The following is a 16,934-nucleotide window of genomic DNA, read 5'->3' as shown; positions in this document are numbered from 1 at the left end:
AAAAGACAAAAAACAACAAAAACAAGACAAACTACTATCAACGTGAGACCCAAAATGACAAAAATCAGACAAGCGACACTAAAAAAACTAAAAAAAGAGACAAAAATTAGAAAAATAAGTTACAATGCAACAAAACAATGAACAAACAAAATAAGACACAAACAAGACCAAAAACAACAAAAAGGAGAAACAAAAAAGACACAAAACAACACAAATAATTCACAAATTTACAAGACAACAATGAGACACAAAATTACAAAAAAATTAAAAAGGACACGAAATAAAACAAGGAAAATTTCAACAAAAAAGTTACAAATGACAACAAATGGACATCACAAGCAAGACAAAACACACACAAAACGACAAAACCAAGAAAAATTTTACAACAATGAGACACGAAATGAGAAAAGAACAATCCAGTATTTTACTTTCTGATCCAAACAATTTGTCATGGTCTAGAAATTATTTTAAATTTATAGTTTTACTGATTTGCAATCTGCAGTTAATGTCTTCTCTGGAATTTTTACACTTTGAGGGCCGGATTGGACCCTCTGGAGGACCCAATGGACCCTCTGGAGGACACGATGGACTCTCTGGAGGACCGCTTTTGGCCCGTGGGCCTCATGTTGGACCCCCTGCTGTAGCGTTAAAGGTTGTAATCCCCTCCAGCCACACTTGAACAGAAAGACGGCTTCCTTCAGACTGGTGAATGCACCTAGGACTGGCTGATGGATGTCCATCAATTAAACTCCATTTCCTTCCATTGGGCTTCATGCCTTGAGTTCCTCCACAGCACCAGGGGGCATAGCTGAGCAGCTAGCTAGTAATCTCTCATGCTGATGCCATGCCTCCCCTTTGTTTGGCAGCTGCAGAGAAGTGTTGACCTCTGGCTATTTTTTATGGCCTATAAACCTTGAGATGTGTCCGTCCCGTTCTCTGAACTGTTTCTGCAGAATCTCTAGTGAAGAGCCGTGGAAAGATGAACTCATTCTGGAAGCTTTTAGTCACCTCATTCTGTTGAAGATGTGGAGGGGAAGCAAGGTCCACCTGTCCAGATCCACGTTTATCTTCCTGTTCATCTGCTTGTAGCTTGTGGCTTTGTCCAGTGAGGACAGATCTTTGTTCAATCCAGCTCCAGGATTTCTGGTAAAGTTCTCCTGTTTTTCCACTTCTGTGTTTCTGGGCTGTAGCTGAACATCCAGACTTGTTTTTGATGAACATTAATCCGTATCCACGTGGATTTGATCATTCAGCCACATGATGTTTGTGTTTCCACCTTGTAATGAAATGTTCAGTCTGTTCACTTTGTCAGATATACAAGCCTTGTTAAGCAGTCAGTCAGCTGCTCAGAGAGCTGGGAGCTCCATCACAAAGAAGAACACCACCAAGAGCTTCTCTGTGGATAACACAGGGTAAAGTTTACGTGGGGATCCACCTGTAAAACTCTGGCTTTCACTCCTTTCTTTCCCCCAGCATTGCAGCAGCACCGTCTGTACACCCATCCCTGATCCCAGGAGAGTCCCTCTTCTTTCAGTCTGTGTCAGCTTTGGTGAAAATGTCCTCACCTGTACACTTTGCCTCCAGCGGGGCACAAAACAGCGTCCTCATGAAGATTTCTATCAGAACTGTATCTGATGAAAACAAGCAGATTGGCTGTATAACTTTCCTGACTTTCCTTTAGAAAGGGCTGGAGGACGTAGTGTTTTTTCACAATAGTCTTACCTACGTGAGTTACGTTACCAACGCTGTGGGTTATACGGTCAGTGGGCATAACACATGAGAGAGAATTGCGTAAAGTGGGATGCTTACGGTGAAATTGTATCAGGACTGGTATGTTTGTCAGTTTAACGACCTAACGATCTGTCTGTTAAAACGTGGTGGAAAAAGGTTTGCGTCGGGATGACGGCAGTAACCGGAATAACAGGCACTGTATGTTTTACTGCGTGAACCTCAATAAAGACGTGTTGAGTTGAAACCACTGTACTCGTCTTGAAGCCCTTCCAGAGGAGGATCACGAAGCTGCAGAAGATGGCTTCGTGAGCGTCTGGACATTGGCAGAGTTTGACACTTCCAAGGATTCATCCACCTGCACAGCAGATTTCCCTTTCTTCACTCTGTCCATCAGCTGACTCTATGTCCTGGTCCATGTCGGTGATACGTTGGGATGTCGTCCTATCAGACAGCAGGGTTAGGACTGGACTGGACTGGACTGAGGACTGGACATTTCATGTGATCCTGTTTCATCCTCAGCTCCAAACTGATGCTGAAATCAATGTTTTATCAGTAAATCTCATTTGTGTTTGTCAGGCAGTTCTAAACATGAGTTGTTCTAAACATGAGTTGTTCTTATCAGCAGAACTTCAGTTCAACAGCTGTAGGATGGAAATGCTTTGAACGATGGATTTTTCATCAACACGTAGAACTAGAACATTGTGTGGAGCAAATGTTTGTGGTACAACAGAAGTGGAACAAGGATGTCCATCCACACTCATGACTTCAATTAGTGATCAAAGGCAGAGCAGGATAAAGACGACATGGATCTACAGAGGTGAATACGACCACCAGCAGCTTTTAGGATTCAGGCTCTTTATTTGGGACGTTTCTTCCATGTTTCACTCTAGAATTCCAATGTCTGGATATTGTGAAGAATTAAGGGTCAACTCATGATGTGAAAATGAAAAGATGAACTCTATTTAGTCCTAGAAGGTAATTATTCTTCCTCAGATATCTAAAACTAAAGTAATATTGATCCATGAGGACCAGCTGGACCAGAGATGGTCTCTGTCTGAGCTCTGCACGCCTTCATTTCTTTCACCATTTACTGACTTCATTTGTCTAATTTTAGGAGTTTTCTGTCTTGTTTATGTTGTTTTCTGTCTTAATTTGTATAATTTTTGCAATTTTGGAAGGCAATTTTCTTCTCATTTTTCTAGCTTGGGGTCTGAATTTGTCTCTCTCTCTTTTTTTAATCATTTTTGTAATTTTGAGTCTCGTTTTTGTCATTTTGTGATGGATCATCATTCTGCATTAATGATGAACCAAGATGGCAGCCAAATAAACTCCTTGTTTGTGGGGTCTAAACTTTTATTGTCTTGTAGGATTAACTGCAGTACTGCTGCTACACAACAACCTCCACCACACCAACAACACAACTGTTCATTAACTGCTGACATTTTCTTTGACTTTATCAGGGAGATACAATGACGTCAGAGGACCTCAAAAACATCCTGGATGATCTGAGAGATGAGGAGCTGTCTGGTTTCCAGTGGCACCTGAAGCAGCTCAACATTATTCCAGGCCTCGAAGCTATCAAAGAGAGCCGACTACAGACACTTGACAGGTGTAAAACTGTGGATGTGATGGTACAGACTTATGGACCTCAGAGAGCTGTGCAGATGACCAAGGTGGTTTTAGAGAAGATCCACAGGAATGATCTGCTGCAGAGGTTTCCCGTCAGCAGCTCAGGACCAGAAGGTCAGTCACAAGACAAGAACAACATGGTAAATGGTTGTATTTATTTAGCACTTTACATGATACATCACATTCACCCATTCACACACTGATGGTGGAAGCTGCCATGCAAGGCACTAACCACGACCCATCAGGAGCAATTAGGGGTTAGGTGCCTTGCTCAGGGACACCTCGACATTAACACGACGGGCCGGGGAATCGAACCGCAACCTTCCGGTTGCGAGATGGCCACTCTACCCACTGAGCCACACTGCCCCATGATATCATTACAATCAGAAAGATGCATGATGGTTCTGATAGAGTTCAGGTTCTGTTACAGTCTGATAGAGTTCAGGTTCTGTCAGTTTTTCCTGAGTCCACATTAAGGTCAGTTCTTCTGTAAAATCTACTGATCAACCCTACTTACTGAATGCTGCCCCCTTCTGTTCAAACCTTGATAGAACACCTAAATTAGTTCTGTATGAGCTGACCTTCTGTGGAAGCAAAGCATGTCCTCACCTGTTCTCACCAAATTATGAGTCAATCAGACAGTTTCTGAAGATTCTTCATTCATTCTGTTTAGCTGGGAGTGGTCCTGCAGTTTACAACCAGAGGGAAGCCGACCAATCAGCTCTCAGTAAGGACAGAGACATGTTGTTGAAGCAGCTGCATTACAAATCACAAACCTTTAAGTTTAAATACATGCTACACAAAGTATTCACTGTGTCCTGCAGTGTTCATACAATTAGAACATCCTACTTGATAATATGGAGCCTTAAACTGTGAGTATCCCAGTCTGTAGTAATGTGGTGTCATCTGACTGTGAGTCTCAGCAGCTCAAAGTTATTTCTATTTCCACGACACACTGTTAAGTGCTATGACTGCTCATAGAATGTGGGTCAGAACGGCCAGAAAAACATGTTAGTTTTCATTCTACAAAATCAGTTTGAATGCTGTAGGACATCTGGGTATTTCTGACATACTACATTTAACATAATATGTACTAGAACATACTACATCTTTTTCTGTATGTACCATCTGACATAATAGTATGTAGTACTATGTAACATTACGTTATACTTTTGAACCACCAACAGCCTCCCAGTGACCTACCACACTGAAAATGTCAGGTCTTCATAGGGTTTGGATGGAGCAATAAGGCAGCCATGTTGGCTGACTATTTAAGGGGACACTGTTGCTGCATCCTGGGCTTAGCTCCACCCTGGATGACTGTGGCTGCTTTAAAAAGACAGACCTTCTTCCCTCTATAGCAGAATGATGATGAGGTGAAGCCAGAACACTCTGTTCTTCAGAATGGTCTGGATATGCCAGACTAATGTCACAGTAACATTAGGTTTTACTTTGAAGGAGCAGTTTGGTGTCAGAAAACCAGAGTTAATCAACGCCATAAACTCATCAATAAATGTCAACATAAAGTCCCTTCTAAGTCTGTTGTAGCTGAAATAAATGAAAGCAGTAAACAGTGAAGAATATAACAGGTGATCTCTGTCTGTCAGTGATGTTGGAGAACCTTCAGAGAGCAGAGAACCTTCCTCCTCCATAGCTTTAAGTTGTTAACCCATTTCTGGTTCCCTGAAAAAGGACTTTTTTTAAATAATTCTGAAATGTACATTATTTTCAGTTTTGGGTAACCTGACCTTTTTAAAACCTCTGGCATTCACCACTTACCTTTGTTCCATTTCAAGCTATTTGTTGAACTTGAACTACTTGAATTTCAATGAAAAACTGGGATGTTCTAAAAGTTTTGACCGGTAGTGTACTGATAAGGACCCCAGGGAGCCCAGAACAGGGCTGCTGGTCAAGTTCTCTGTTTTTAGGTTCTATTGTCTAAAGCATAGGTGTCAAACTCTGGCCCGCAATGTCATAATATTTGGCACACAAGACAGTACCAAATAACTACCAGAGCTGGCCCGCCGGTATTCTATAGCACAGGGGTCGGCAACCTTTAACACTCAAAGAGCCATTTCGACCCGTTTCCCCACAGAAAATAAAACACCTGGAGCCGCAAAATCCTTTTGGCATTTAAAATGAAGACAACACTGCATATATCGCTTTTTACCTCTATGCCCTTGTTAATCAGTCGTGCTTAATTAATTACGAAGCCTCTAATTAGATAGATTCATTTTTTTAATTGTGTCCTATCACTAATATTTATCTTACTTGGTTAATGTCATTTTTGCTCCTGGACCTCATATGTTATGTAATGTTAGCTGGAAATCAATAATTTGCGAATGAATGTCTATTTAACTTGTAAAATCTATTTATCTATTTATCTTAAGCTAATAACTTTTCTCCGGTAAGTCGCTGCCCTATTTTCCAAGACGACACTCCTCTGACTGTCTGACCTGCTGCCTGGATGCTGGACGTGACATCGAGACGTGCTCTCACGAGTAACGTCGTATTACCCTGACATATCAAAGAGTAGATACTGAGCGAGGCGTGCTTGCTGGTCTTTTAACTTTTATTATGACCACAACAATACTTAATATATACTCGCGTGTCTCTTACATCTTGCCGATCTACACGTGACTCGATGTCCGGCCACTTCCTGGTTCTGCCCCCGTGGCATGCTGGGTTATGGAGTTCTTCTACACAAAACACTCATTACATCACAGGCTGGAACACATATTTTGATAGACAAAAATTAAGACGTTTTCTTTTGATGTTACAAGATCAGCATAATCTTCAAATTTGGAATTAAATTTTAAAAATTAACAATCTAAAATAAAAGAAATCTTAATTAAATAGCCTGCCGATTATTTACTTTCCAAAGCTACAGGGAGCCACAACAGAGGGATGAAAGAGCCGCATGCGGCTCCGGAGCCGCGGGTTGCCGACCCCTGATATCGCACATGTACCGTTATTACTACAAATCCCAGAATGCTCTGCTGGTGTTTTAACACGTCAGTCAGGACAAGACCCATAAACACTGGCCATTTGTCAATATGTGTTGTTGTCCGTATCATAGACTATACAGTCTGTGGTCCATTCTTGTTTTCTCTGTACTCGTGAAATGTCAGGTACTGATCCAGTTCAAAGTAGCATCTGATCAAGAACCAATGAAATACCTGGATGTGGTCTGACCACATTATGGAGGATCATCAGACCAGACTAGTGTGGACTTGGAGCAGCCAAAAAAACCAATATCCCAATCTGTGGTCAGTTTATCCAGATAAAGCCTGATTAAAATTTTACTCCAACCTCACTGTAGCCACCGAGAGCAGCCTGATGTCAGTAAGACTTTTAGAAATCTGCTGCTGCTCTGATGGTTCTACAGCGGTTAAATGGGGATATTTGCAGACCTTAATCCCATCAGAAAGTTATGGAGATTTATGGCAAGAAAAGTTCATCATGATGGAAAACAGTTCAATAACAAGGATGATCTGAAACATTAATGATTAAAGCACAGGACAGAATGGGTGAAAAATGGCTGCTTTCTCTGATTCAAAGACAAAAAAGTGCAGAAGTGACTTTACATTATGGGAGACGATAAATTATTCTAGGATTTCTTAATATATGTTTGTAAGGGTTTTCTCCACCAATTATAACCGTAAGATTATATTAATGTTTCTCCACCAATATTAATGTAAGGTTAATGTTTGCTCAAATGGGATTAAGTTTTTTGTACAGAATTATTATATAGTCTACCTGATATTTGACCAGCAAAGTATTTAGATTAGACAAATATAATAACACAGCGTATGAAACACTTCTTGTTGCACTGTCAAGAAGAGCTTCAGGAATCATAAGGGGAATTATTTAGTTTGAGAGGTTATGTATAAAATTGAGGTAGCTGGAATCTATACAAGTTAGGGACCAAAATGTGAACAACAAAACAACTGAGGCACTGAACTTATATTTATGTACATTTATTAAACTAAACAATAACAATAACACACATTAAGACGAACAACAACACAAAACAAACAAGATGGTGAGATGTGAATGATGGGAAAAGGGAGGAAGAGAACGCAATATTTCAACGTAACACTGGGATTATTATTACACTTGAAATATTATGTTCTGAGGGAAAAGGGACAAACAGACCTCATCTGAAAGCAGCCGTCAATTTGATAGTAGGCTAATTTGTTAGCCTTTGAATTTTACCTTTGGAAAGATAATTTGAGAAAGTTGCACCAAGTTCCAGTGACTGAAAGGTACTTGTGTGCCGTGATGATGATGATGGTGATGATGATGATGAGGCTGCTGCTGCTGATGATGATGCTGCTGATGATGGTGATGATGAGGATGATGCTGATGGTGATGATGAGGATGATGCTGATGATGAGGATGGTGATGCTGATGATGAGGATGATGATGATGAGGATGATGCTGATGATGGTGATGACGAGGATGAGGATGATGCTGATGATGATGCTGATGATGGGGATGCTGATGATGATGCTGATGATGATGATGCCGCGGTGGATTGTCCAGTCAGCCTTGGTTGATGTGGGTTAGAACAGCAGTGGTTAGAGTGGAGCCTTGGAGTCTGGATTGTTCTCAGGTAGGAGAATTCTGATGGTAAAAGAGGATTCTTCGAACGGAGGACTCTTGACTGTGATGGTGAAAGGGGACTCCAAGTGGGAAAAGAGACTCCGGGTACCGAAGGACCTCTAGAAACAAAGACTCCGATGGTGCAGGAGGACTCTACGTTGTAAAGGAGACTCTAAGTGGTGCTTTCAGTTGTGGACCTTTGCATATCATACCCGTTAAGCTTCAGCGGCCCGTATTCAGGCCGTTTTAAGATGTGCATAAGCATTTTTCAAAATTGGCCGAGGCTGCAAACTCGATGATAGAAACATTATACACAGATGGAAAGCTTAGATTCTCATGAATCCGCCGGTATAAACCACTTTCAGATGTGATTACCACAGCGGGTAATATAAACTCATTTGTCCAACAAACAACAAATCACGTCAACAGCACAACTCGCCTTTGAAGGCTCATAACTGTTCACAGATGAAAATATTCCACATGAAACGACCATAATCCAAGCTTGGACATCCAGACAAAATTAGCCATTAAAATATTTTGTCCAAAACATGTCTTGAAATCAGTAAATAATCCACAAATAGCTCGGCGACGTGTGCGCGCACTTCGCGCTGCTTGTTCCATATTCACTGAATTTCTGTCCATAATTTTTATGAACAATGAATACTACCTCTCGTTTGCTCTCAAAATGGCTGCTGAACAAGCTGAACCTTTTGATTGACACCTCATTTCAACCAATCAAGTAACTTTGGTCGGCCTTCCAGGGCTAAACAGCCAACCGTTTATGACAGTGACAGATCTGGACCAACCCTATTTCCTTAGTAACGGGTGAGCAAATCACGTTTGAGGAAACTTTTGACTGACAGGTCTTGTAGCCAATGAGCTGCTAAAACGCAGGCTATAAAAAGGAGCAGTGTGAAGTCTCACACATCTGCTTCTCTCCTGTGTGCCCCACGTCTGTCTCTGTGGCTGTGTTAGTGCTCCTCACTGTAGTTGTTCTTGAGTGTTTTTTGAGTTGTTTTTGAGTTTTTGGAGTGAAAATAATGTCCAAACGGACTGAAAATCGAAAATATACCACTGTGCCACAGCTGCGCCAGGGTGTGCAGAGGGTGTGCAAAATGGACAATGCCTGGCCATAGCCCTACAAAAACGTGTGAAACACTAATTTCTTGTAGTATTGCTCTGAAATTTTGACCTGAACTAGGTAAGACCCCAGGGTGTTGCCCTATTGTGTTTTCAAGCTCTCACATGGTGCCACACTTAGCTTCAGGTGTTTTATTAGGGAAATAATTTAGGCGACAAAAAATTCATCCTAATTCAGTGTGTTCCAATATACAATACTCTGTGCCAGTAGCACCTAGAGTAATTCTGACTGCACTGGGTGAAAATTCAGGCTGTCAGCTTTCAAATGAGACCAGAACCATGCATGTACTCCAAACAGTTCAAGAACAGCATTCAATTTACTTTGGGTACATCTTCAGTAGAAATTTCAGGCGGAAATTGACTGAAGCTTATAGGGTCATTAACTCAGCAGGGGTCTGGTACATCCTCTGTCAAGGAGGGCTGATGTCCAGATGTCCCTCACAGAGTTACATTTTCAGGTGATTTTCGTGGTGTCTGTAACTTCAAGAATGTTGTAACTTGGTGAACATAATTTACCAAGGAGCATTACTGACAGATAGCTGATTAAAATGACAGCAAACGTGATCATATGTGATCGGCAGACATGTTGAAATTATGACATTGACACTAATCAGGAGGAATAAAACATTAAAAGTAGGACAAGGTAGATTGATCATGAAGTCATTGAAAGGTTCACTTGTTTGGTGAAACGGATGTACATAAAATGAGTTTTGTCCAGAATTGTGAGATGATTATCTTTGTTGGTTCTGATTTGAATTCAGAATTCTTTGTCAGTGAGTGGAATGTCTTTGAAGTTGTCATCCCAGTCAGAATGTGTATTGGTGGCCATTTGGTCCTGATGTTGGCCAGATTGTGAGTGTGGGTTTAGACCAGTCTCTTGGTGAAGACAGGACTAATTTACATCCTGGAGGTCTGTGTGGGGAAATCCTGTATCGCCTGGTCTCATGCTCTCCTGCTGATTCGATACCTTGAACCCTTGTATCAGATGTGGAAAGCATCTTGCTTGTAATGTCCTGCTGTCCGAGCTTCACTGATCAAAGCAAGCCTCGTCTTCACTGTGGCTGTAAAGGTGTTAAATCTGTTCTTGTCCTGTTCCCCTGTGTAGTAATGGCTGGTGGTCAGGCATTTGGGTTCTGTAAAGCGTCTTGAGACGATTTGACTGTAATTGACGCTATATAAATAAAATTGAATTGAATTGAATTGGATCCTACAATTATTAGGTTCTGATCTCTTTGTCACCATTTTTAATTCTATTTTATCAAATGTAGCCCTCAAAGGAAATAGAAAGAACTATAAAGACTCAAAAAAAATACATATTTAAGTAGTGAAAGAAGTCCAAAAAAGATAACAAAATCTGATATTCTATATTTAAATTTATACCTGTTCTGATCTTTATGGACTGGGTATTGTAAAGTATTAAGTTTTGCTTCCAGATTCAGTGTTTAAGCAAAACTTGTTTGGGTCCATATAAAAAGGTTCATTGTCATATTTGGAGGAAGATTTTTTTTCAGTGAATATAAATGTTGGCCCGCAACTTAGTCCAAGTTTTAAATTTTGACCCACTGTGTATTTGAGTTTGACACCTCTGGTCTAAAGGGTCTCACCCTAATAGGAACTCTAAGAACAGTTTAAACTGGACTTGAGGAAACCCAGCTACCTTCTGACTGCCTCCATAGTAAACCATCTGATAAGTCCTTTAGCTGAGTTGATCTTTCAGTCAGTTGTTTCATTTTCTTTCCTCCAAATGATCAGGGTAAGCTGCTGCATGATATGTAGAGTTTAGGTTGAAACCCTCAGGAATAAGTTTAGAAAAATCTCACTCATACAATAGCCCAACTTTTTATTAGCCTCAGAAGTTATAGGTGGTTAATTAAAATTTCAGCCTCTTTTTAGTTGCTTGTGTTTTTCTAACAACAACAACAACAGAGGTTTCTGTAGACACTCACCTCACACTGTTCCCTTCTTCTTTGACACAGATCAGACTGTTCCGGTACCAGAACCACGTCCCATCACATATTACCAACAGAAGCTTCAGTCAAACTTCCAGGACACGTTTAAGGTTATAACAGAGGGGTGGGCAGCAGATAAGCAGCTTCTGGTTGATATCTACACAGAGCTGTACATCACAGCTGGCCGGGACGTGCACATCAACACACAGCATGAGATCCTACAGATTGACAAGGTGTGGAAGCCATCAGACACAGAGACACAGATCCAACCCAGAGACATTTTCAAGCATCCTTCTGGAAAAGACATACCCATCAGAACAGTGCTGACCAATGGGATTGCAGGGATTGGAAAAACATTCCTCGTGCGCAAGTTTGTGTTGGACTGGGCCGAAGACAGAACCAATCAAGACGTGCATCTTATTTTCCCGTTCACTTTCCGTGCTCTGAATTCACTACAGGGAAAAGAGTTTGGTTTGGCAGAGCTCATTCATTTCTGTATCCCAGAAACTAAAGCCGTCACAGTGGAGGCTCTGAATTACATCTTTACAGCTCTGCAATCATCAGGAACCAGCAGCTACCAGAAGAGCAGATTCAAACTCCTGTTTGTGTTTGATGGACTGGACGAGAATCGCCTTCATCTGGACTTTGATGTCAACAACACTCACTCCCTGGACTTAACAAAGTCAACTAAAATAGAAATCCTGCTGAAGGAACTTATCAGAGGAAACCTGCTGTGTTCAGCTCGCCTCTGGATAACCACACGACCTGCAGCAGCCAATCAGATACCCCCAAACCTCATCAACACTACAACAGAGCTCAGAGGGTTCACCGACCCACAGAAGGAGGAGTACTTCAGGAAGAGATTCAGAGATGAGGAGCAAACCAGCAGCATCATCTCCCACATGAAGAAGTCACGAAGCCTCCACATCATGTGTCACATCCCAGTGTTCTGCTGGATCACTGCTACAGTTCTGGAGGAGCTGCTGAGAACCCAAGATGGAGGAGATCTGCCCAGAACCCTTACTGAGATGTACGCAGAGTTTCTGATCGTTCAGATTGATCACACGAAAGAAAAATATGGTCCTGAGAAGAGCATTCAGTGCATTAAGTCATTAGCTAAACTGGCTTTTAATCAGCTGATGAAGGGAAACCTGATCTTCTATGAGAAAGATCTGAGAGAAAGTGGTATCGATGTAAGTGAAGCCTCAGTGTACTCAGGAGTGTTCACAGAGATCTTCAAAGCAGAGCGTGGACGGAAAGAGAAAGACAAGGTGTTCAGCTTTGTCCATCTGAGTGTTCAGGAGTTTCTGGCTGCTCTTCATGTGAGAATGTCGCTCATTAACAACAAAAAAAATGTGATGCCTTCACCACAACTCTCACTGAAGAACATTTGTCTGCTTTTATGCAAAACATCTTCAACAAAGATCCAAAAGATTTCTATTGACATGGCCTTACAGAGTCCAAACGGACACCTGGACCTGTTCCTGCGCTTCCTCCTGGGTCTGTCACTGCCGACCAATCAGAAGAAGCTACAGAATCTGCTGAAAAAGTCAGATAGCAGCTCACAGACCAATCAGGAAACAGTGGAGTACATCAAGGAGAAAATCAGTGAGGATGTGTCTGCAGAGAGAAGCATCAATCTGTTCCACTGTCTGAATGAACTGAACGATGTTTCTCTAGTGGAGGAGATCCAACAGTCCCTGAGATCAGGACGTCTGTCCACAGATAAACTGTCTCCTGCTCAGTGGTCAGCTCTGGGCTTCATCTTACTGTCATCAGAAGAACATCTGGACGTGTTTGACCTGAAGAAATACTCTGCTTCAGAGGAAGTTCTTCTGAGGCTGCTGCCAGTGGTCAAAGCCTCCAAGAAAGTTGTGTAAGTAGTTGGAGACTGAAGATCCTTTTTCATTTTGCTGCTGTTTCATCAGTATAATGTGCTTTTTGTCTCTTCAGACTGAGTGGCTGTAATCTGTCAGAGAGAAGCTGTGGAGCTCTGTCCTCAGTCCTCAGCTCCCAGTCCTCCAGTGTGTCAGAGCTGGACCTGAGTAACAACAACCTGCAGGATTCAGGAGTGGAGAGTCTTTCTGCTGGACTGGAGAGTCCACACTGTAAACTGGAAGCTCTCAGGTCAGGACTCACACGATGTGATTTCTATCAGTGGATAAACAGCTAACCTGAGTACAATCATTTCTGCTGATGGGATTCATCAAATGAGCTTTTACTGAACTTGTGCAGGACTTTGTCAGGGTTTGTTTTTGACATGATTAAATCCCACTAATCATTGCTGAGATTGCTGATTTGCTTGAGATGCATGAAATGTGCAGCAAAATGTATCTCAAAGACAAAGAAGAAAAGAGAGTGAGAAACATCCAGCCAAGTGTTGTCCATCAGGTTTGTGTTGTTTTGTGTGTGCAGGCTGTCAGGCTGTCTGGTCACAGAGGAAGGCTGTGCTTCTCTGGCCTCAGCTCTGAGCTTGAAGACCTCAAATCTGAGAGAGCTGGACCTGAGCTACAACCATCCAGGAGACTCAGGAGAGCAGATGCTGAGAGCTAAAGTGGAGGATCCTCACTGTAGACTGGAAACTCTCAGGTACAGACAGACAGACACTCTCAGGTACAGACAGACAGGAACCTTTTAGCCTAGCTCAGTGCTTCTTAAATAGACCGCTATGTTTACTGAGTCTAAAAATGTGGTTAGTGGACAGCATGAAGGCAAATAAATGAAGGCATCACTTCAACACAATACACTCCAACCACGCTGATCAGCTGCTGGAGTTTTTTCAGTGAAAACCTGCTGAATATTGCCAACAAACATGGGCTTCATGAATGCTACGTGGCTAAAGCAGAGAGCGCTGTTAGCATGATATAAGGAGGCGTAGCAAAGTGGTGGGTGTAAAAAGTCCTCACCATAGCAGAGGATCTGATACTCCCTGCAGCATTAGACATGATCTGTGTCCTTCTGGAAGACACACAAATAAAAAGTGTCCCTCTGTCCAATGACTCTGTGTCCAGACGTAAAAATGACATCGTTAACCATGTTCAGGAACAGCTGGTAGATGAAGTCAAAGACAAACGTTGTGCCTTTCAGTTCCATGAAGCCTGACAGCAACAAAGACTTCTTGTTTGTGGCTTCTGTACGTTTGGACACGACAGACTCCCTGTGTGAGGATCTAGTTTTTAGTAAATATGTCAGAGACAGCCACAGCTGAAGAGATGTTCTAAATCCTGGACTGCTTCCTGACTGAGAATGGGCTACAGTGGGAGAAGTGGTGTTTGCAGTGATGGTGCACAGACCATGGCAGGGAGGAGAAAAGGGCTTGAGGAAGTCATCCAGAAGACCTCACCTTCTGCTGAGTGGACACACTGTGGTCCACAGAGAAGCTCTGGCATCAAGGCAGCTTTCCTCTGGATGAAGGGAGCTTCTGACTGGAGTCAGTTTTCTAAAGAGCAGAGCACTAAAACTAGAGTCTTCTCTGCTCCCTGTGAGGAGATGGGAGCTGAACATCAAGCTGTGCTGTTTGACTCTGAACCAAGGTGGCTGTCACCAGGGAAAGTCTAGTCCAGAGTTTCTCAGCTCACAGAGGAGATCAGAATGTTTGTGGAGCAGGAACACAAGAAGTGTGAGAAAAATGGAGTGATGAAAAGTTCCAGGTGAAAGTGGCCTACCTGAGGGACACATTTGGATGCTAAATGAAGTAAATGTGCAGCTTGAAGGGAAAGATAAAGTCCTCCCTCAGGTCACAGACTAGATCAGCTGTTTAGTGGAAAGCTAGCGATGTGGGGCAGCCACTGGATGGAGGAGATACTGACTGATTGGAGAACCTGCAGGAATTTGTAGAAAGCAGCGGCTATGATGCCACCTCAGTGATTCCATGTATGAAGCAGCTTATTTCATGATTGATGGGATTCTTTAAGAAGTATTTCCCTGAAAACAGTTCCCAGTATGAGTGGCTGAGAGATCCTTCCAGTGCTCCCACTGGTTCCAGCTCTGCAGAGGAGGAGCAGCTCATCAACGTGACGTCTGAGGTTCACATCTCAGACTCTGAGTGAATTGTGTCTGAGTGTAGAGAGGCAGAATCCACTCTGAGGGCTGTGGACGTTCTTCTGCTGATCTTTGTGAGACCGGCTTCTCTGCTGCTGGAGGCCAGGTCCAGATCCTCCTAAACACTGAGCAGGAGCTTCAAACACGCTTTGAAAAGTTGTTGGTTAAAAAGGAGCTCATTGTAGCCGTTAATCCTGACTTCATCACTCTGATTAAAATCAGCTCAGTCAGTGGAAGTGTTTCTGTGTTGAGCTCCTGAGGGAATGATGCTGATCAATTTGATTGATTAATTATTGATTTTATTTCAGGTTATTTTCACCATCAAATGGATCAATTAGTCAGTTAAAATGTTTAGAGTTTCCAGAAGGATTTAATTTGTTGACTTTAAGGCTAATTGATGCATTTTAAACTAAAAAAGGTTCATAAAGTTGTTCTTAGTTGGAAGTGGATCTAGATTTCTTTCTTTTTAGTTTTCCTTCATGTACAGAGGTGTACTAGTAATAATTTCTAGACTAATGATGCTATTTCTAGCGGTGGTGGAGGGTAGGGGGCGCTAAATGTTTCCTTCTTCCTGAGGGGCTGAACAGAAAACACCTGAGAATCAGTGGAAGACACCAAGAATGAAGCAGAAGAACAGTTAGCTCAGCTACACACTATGACTAGCCTAGCTTAGCATTAATGCTGAGAGCAGAGGGAAATGGTTAGCCTAGCCCCTTAAGCTGCACGGGCCCGTATTCGGGCCGAAAATGGCCGGCTGAAGTTTAACGGCAAAAGCATTTTTAGCTTCAAACAGAACGATAGAAACACTATACATCCATGGAAAGCTTAGAGTCTCATGAATCCGCCGGTATAAACCACTTTCAGATGTGATTACCACAGCGGGTAATATAAACACATTTCTAAAACAAACAACAAAAGTTTAAAGGGACACATGAAGGGCATAACTTACGTTTCGATGGTCTTTTACCGGTCAACGATGAAAATAATCCACAAAAACCGTCCATAATCCAAGAGTAGTCATCCAGACAATACGAGCAAGTATCATATTTTGTCCAAAACTTGTCTAGAAATAAGTAAATAATCCACAAATAGCTCGGCTCCGTGCGTGTTCCATAAGTCACTGCATTTTTATCCATAATTTTATGAAGCTTTCTGTTATCCTCACGATCTCGGTCAGAAAATGGCGACTGGAGCCTCTGCTTTCGATCCCAACCGCATTTCAACCAATCAAGTGACTCATCGCTGCCTCCGAAGCCGAAACAGCCAACCGTTGCCCAGACCGATGGATCTGGTGACCCTCATCTCTTCCGTAAATTCTGATGCAAAACTCGTCGGAGGAAACGTTTGACTGACAGGGCATGTAGCCAATGAGCTTGCTGAATAGCCGAGAGGCGGGTTTTAGCGGCCCAGTGGGTTTTTTCACACCTCCCTGCTCTCCTGCTGCGGCGAGGAGCTGCAGCTTTTCTCTGTCTCCGTCTGTGCCTCTGATTCAGATCAAGATCCACACTGAAGCTTATCTGAAGTGATTTTTTGGAGTTCTTTATGAGTTTTTGGAGTGAAAACAATGTGAAAAAAGGGTAATAAACGACCATATACCGTTTTTGCACAGGGTGTACATAGGGTGTCCAAAATTGACATAATTGGGCATATTAGTACAAAAACGTATAAAACACTCATTTCTTGTAGTATTGCTCTGAAATTTTGTCCTGAACTATGTAAGACCCCAAGCTGTTGCCTTGTTGTGTTTCAAGCTGTCACAGTGCTGCCACACTAATTTTCAGGTGTTGTATTAGGGAAAAAATTTAGGCGAGAATAAAATTCCTCCTAATTCAGTGT

At 42.2% G+C, this 16,934-nt stretch overlaps 1 protein-coding gene and 1 pseudogene across 1 annotated transcript in view; one reads left to right on the top strand and one right to left on the bottom strand.

Moving 5' to 3' along the window:
• The window catches only part of LOC127532004 (zinc finger protein 665-like), an 84,629-nt gene extending 68,346 nt beyond the window's left edge, over positions 1–16,283 (bottom strand). Inside the window, exon 1 of the mRNA XM_051942940.1 lies at positions 16,048–16,283. The gene's annotated coding sequence lies outside the window, so the exon portion shown is untranslated. The remainder of the gene's footprint in view (positions 1–16,047) is intronic.
• LOC127531942 (NACHT, LRR and PYD domains-containing protein 3-like) overlaps positions 1–16,934 on the top strand; it is a 130,972-nt pseudogene that overhangs the window by 35,049 nt on the left and 78,989 nt on the right.

Source organism: Acanthochromis polyacanthus, chromosome 22, assembly GCF_021347895.1.
Source record: "Acanthochromis polyacanthus isolate Apoly-LR-REF ecotype Palm Island chromosome 22, KAUST_Apoly_ChrSc, whole genome shotgun sequence".
Classification (NCBI taxonomy): domain Eukaryota; kingdom Metazoa; phylum Chordata; class Actinopteri; family Pomacentridae; genus Acanthochromis; species Acanthochromis polyacanthus.
This window is presented reverse-complemented; position numbering and strand designations above follow the sequence as displayed.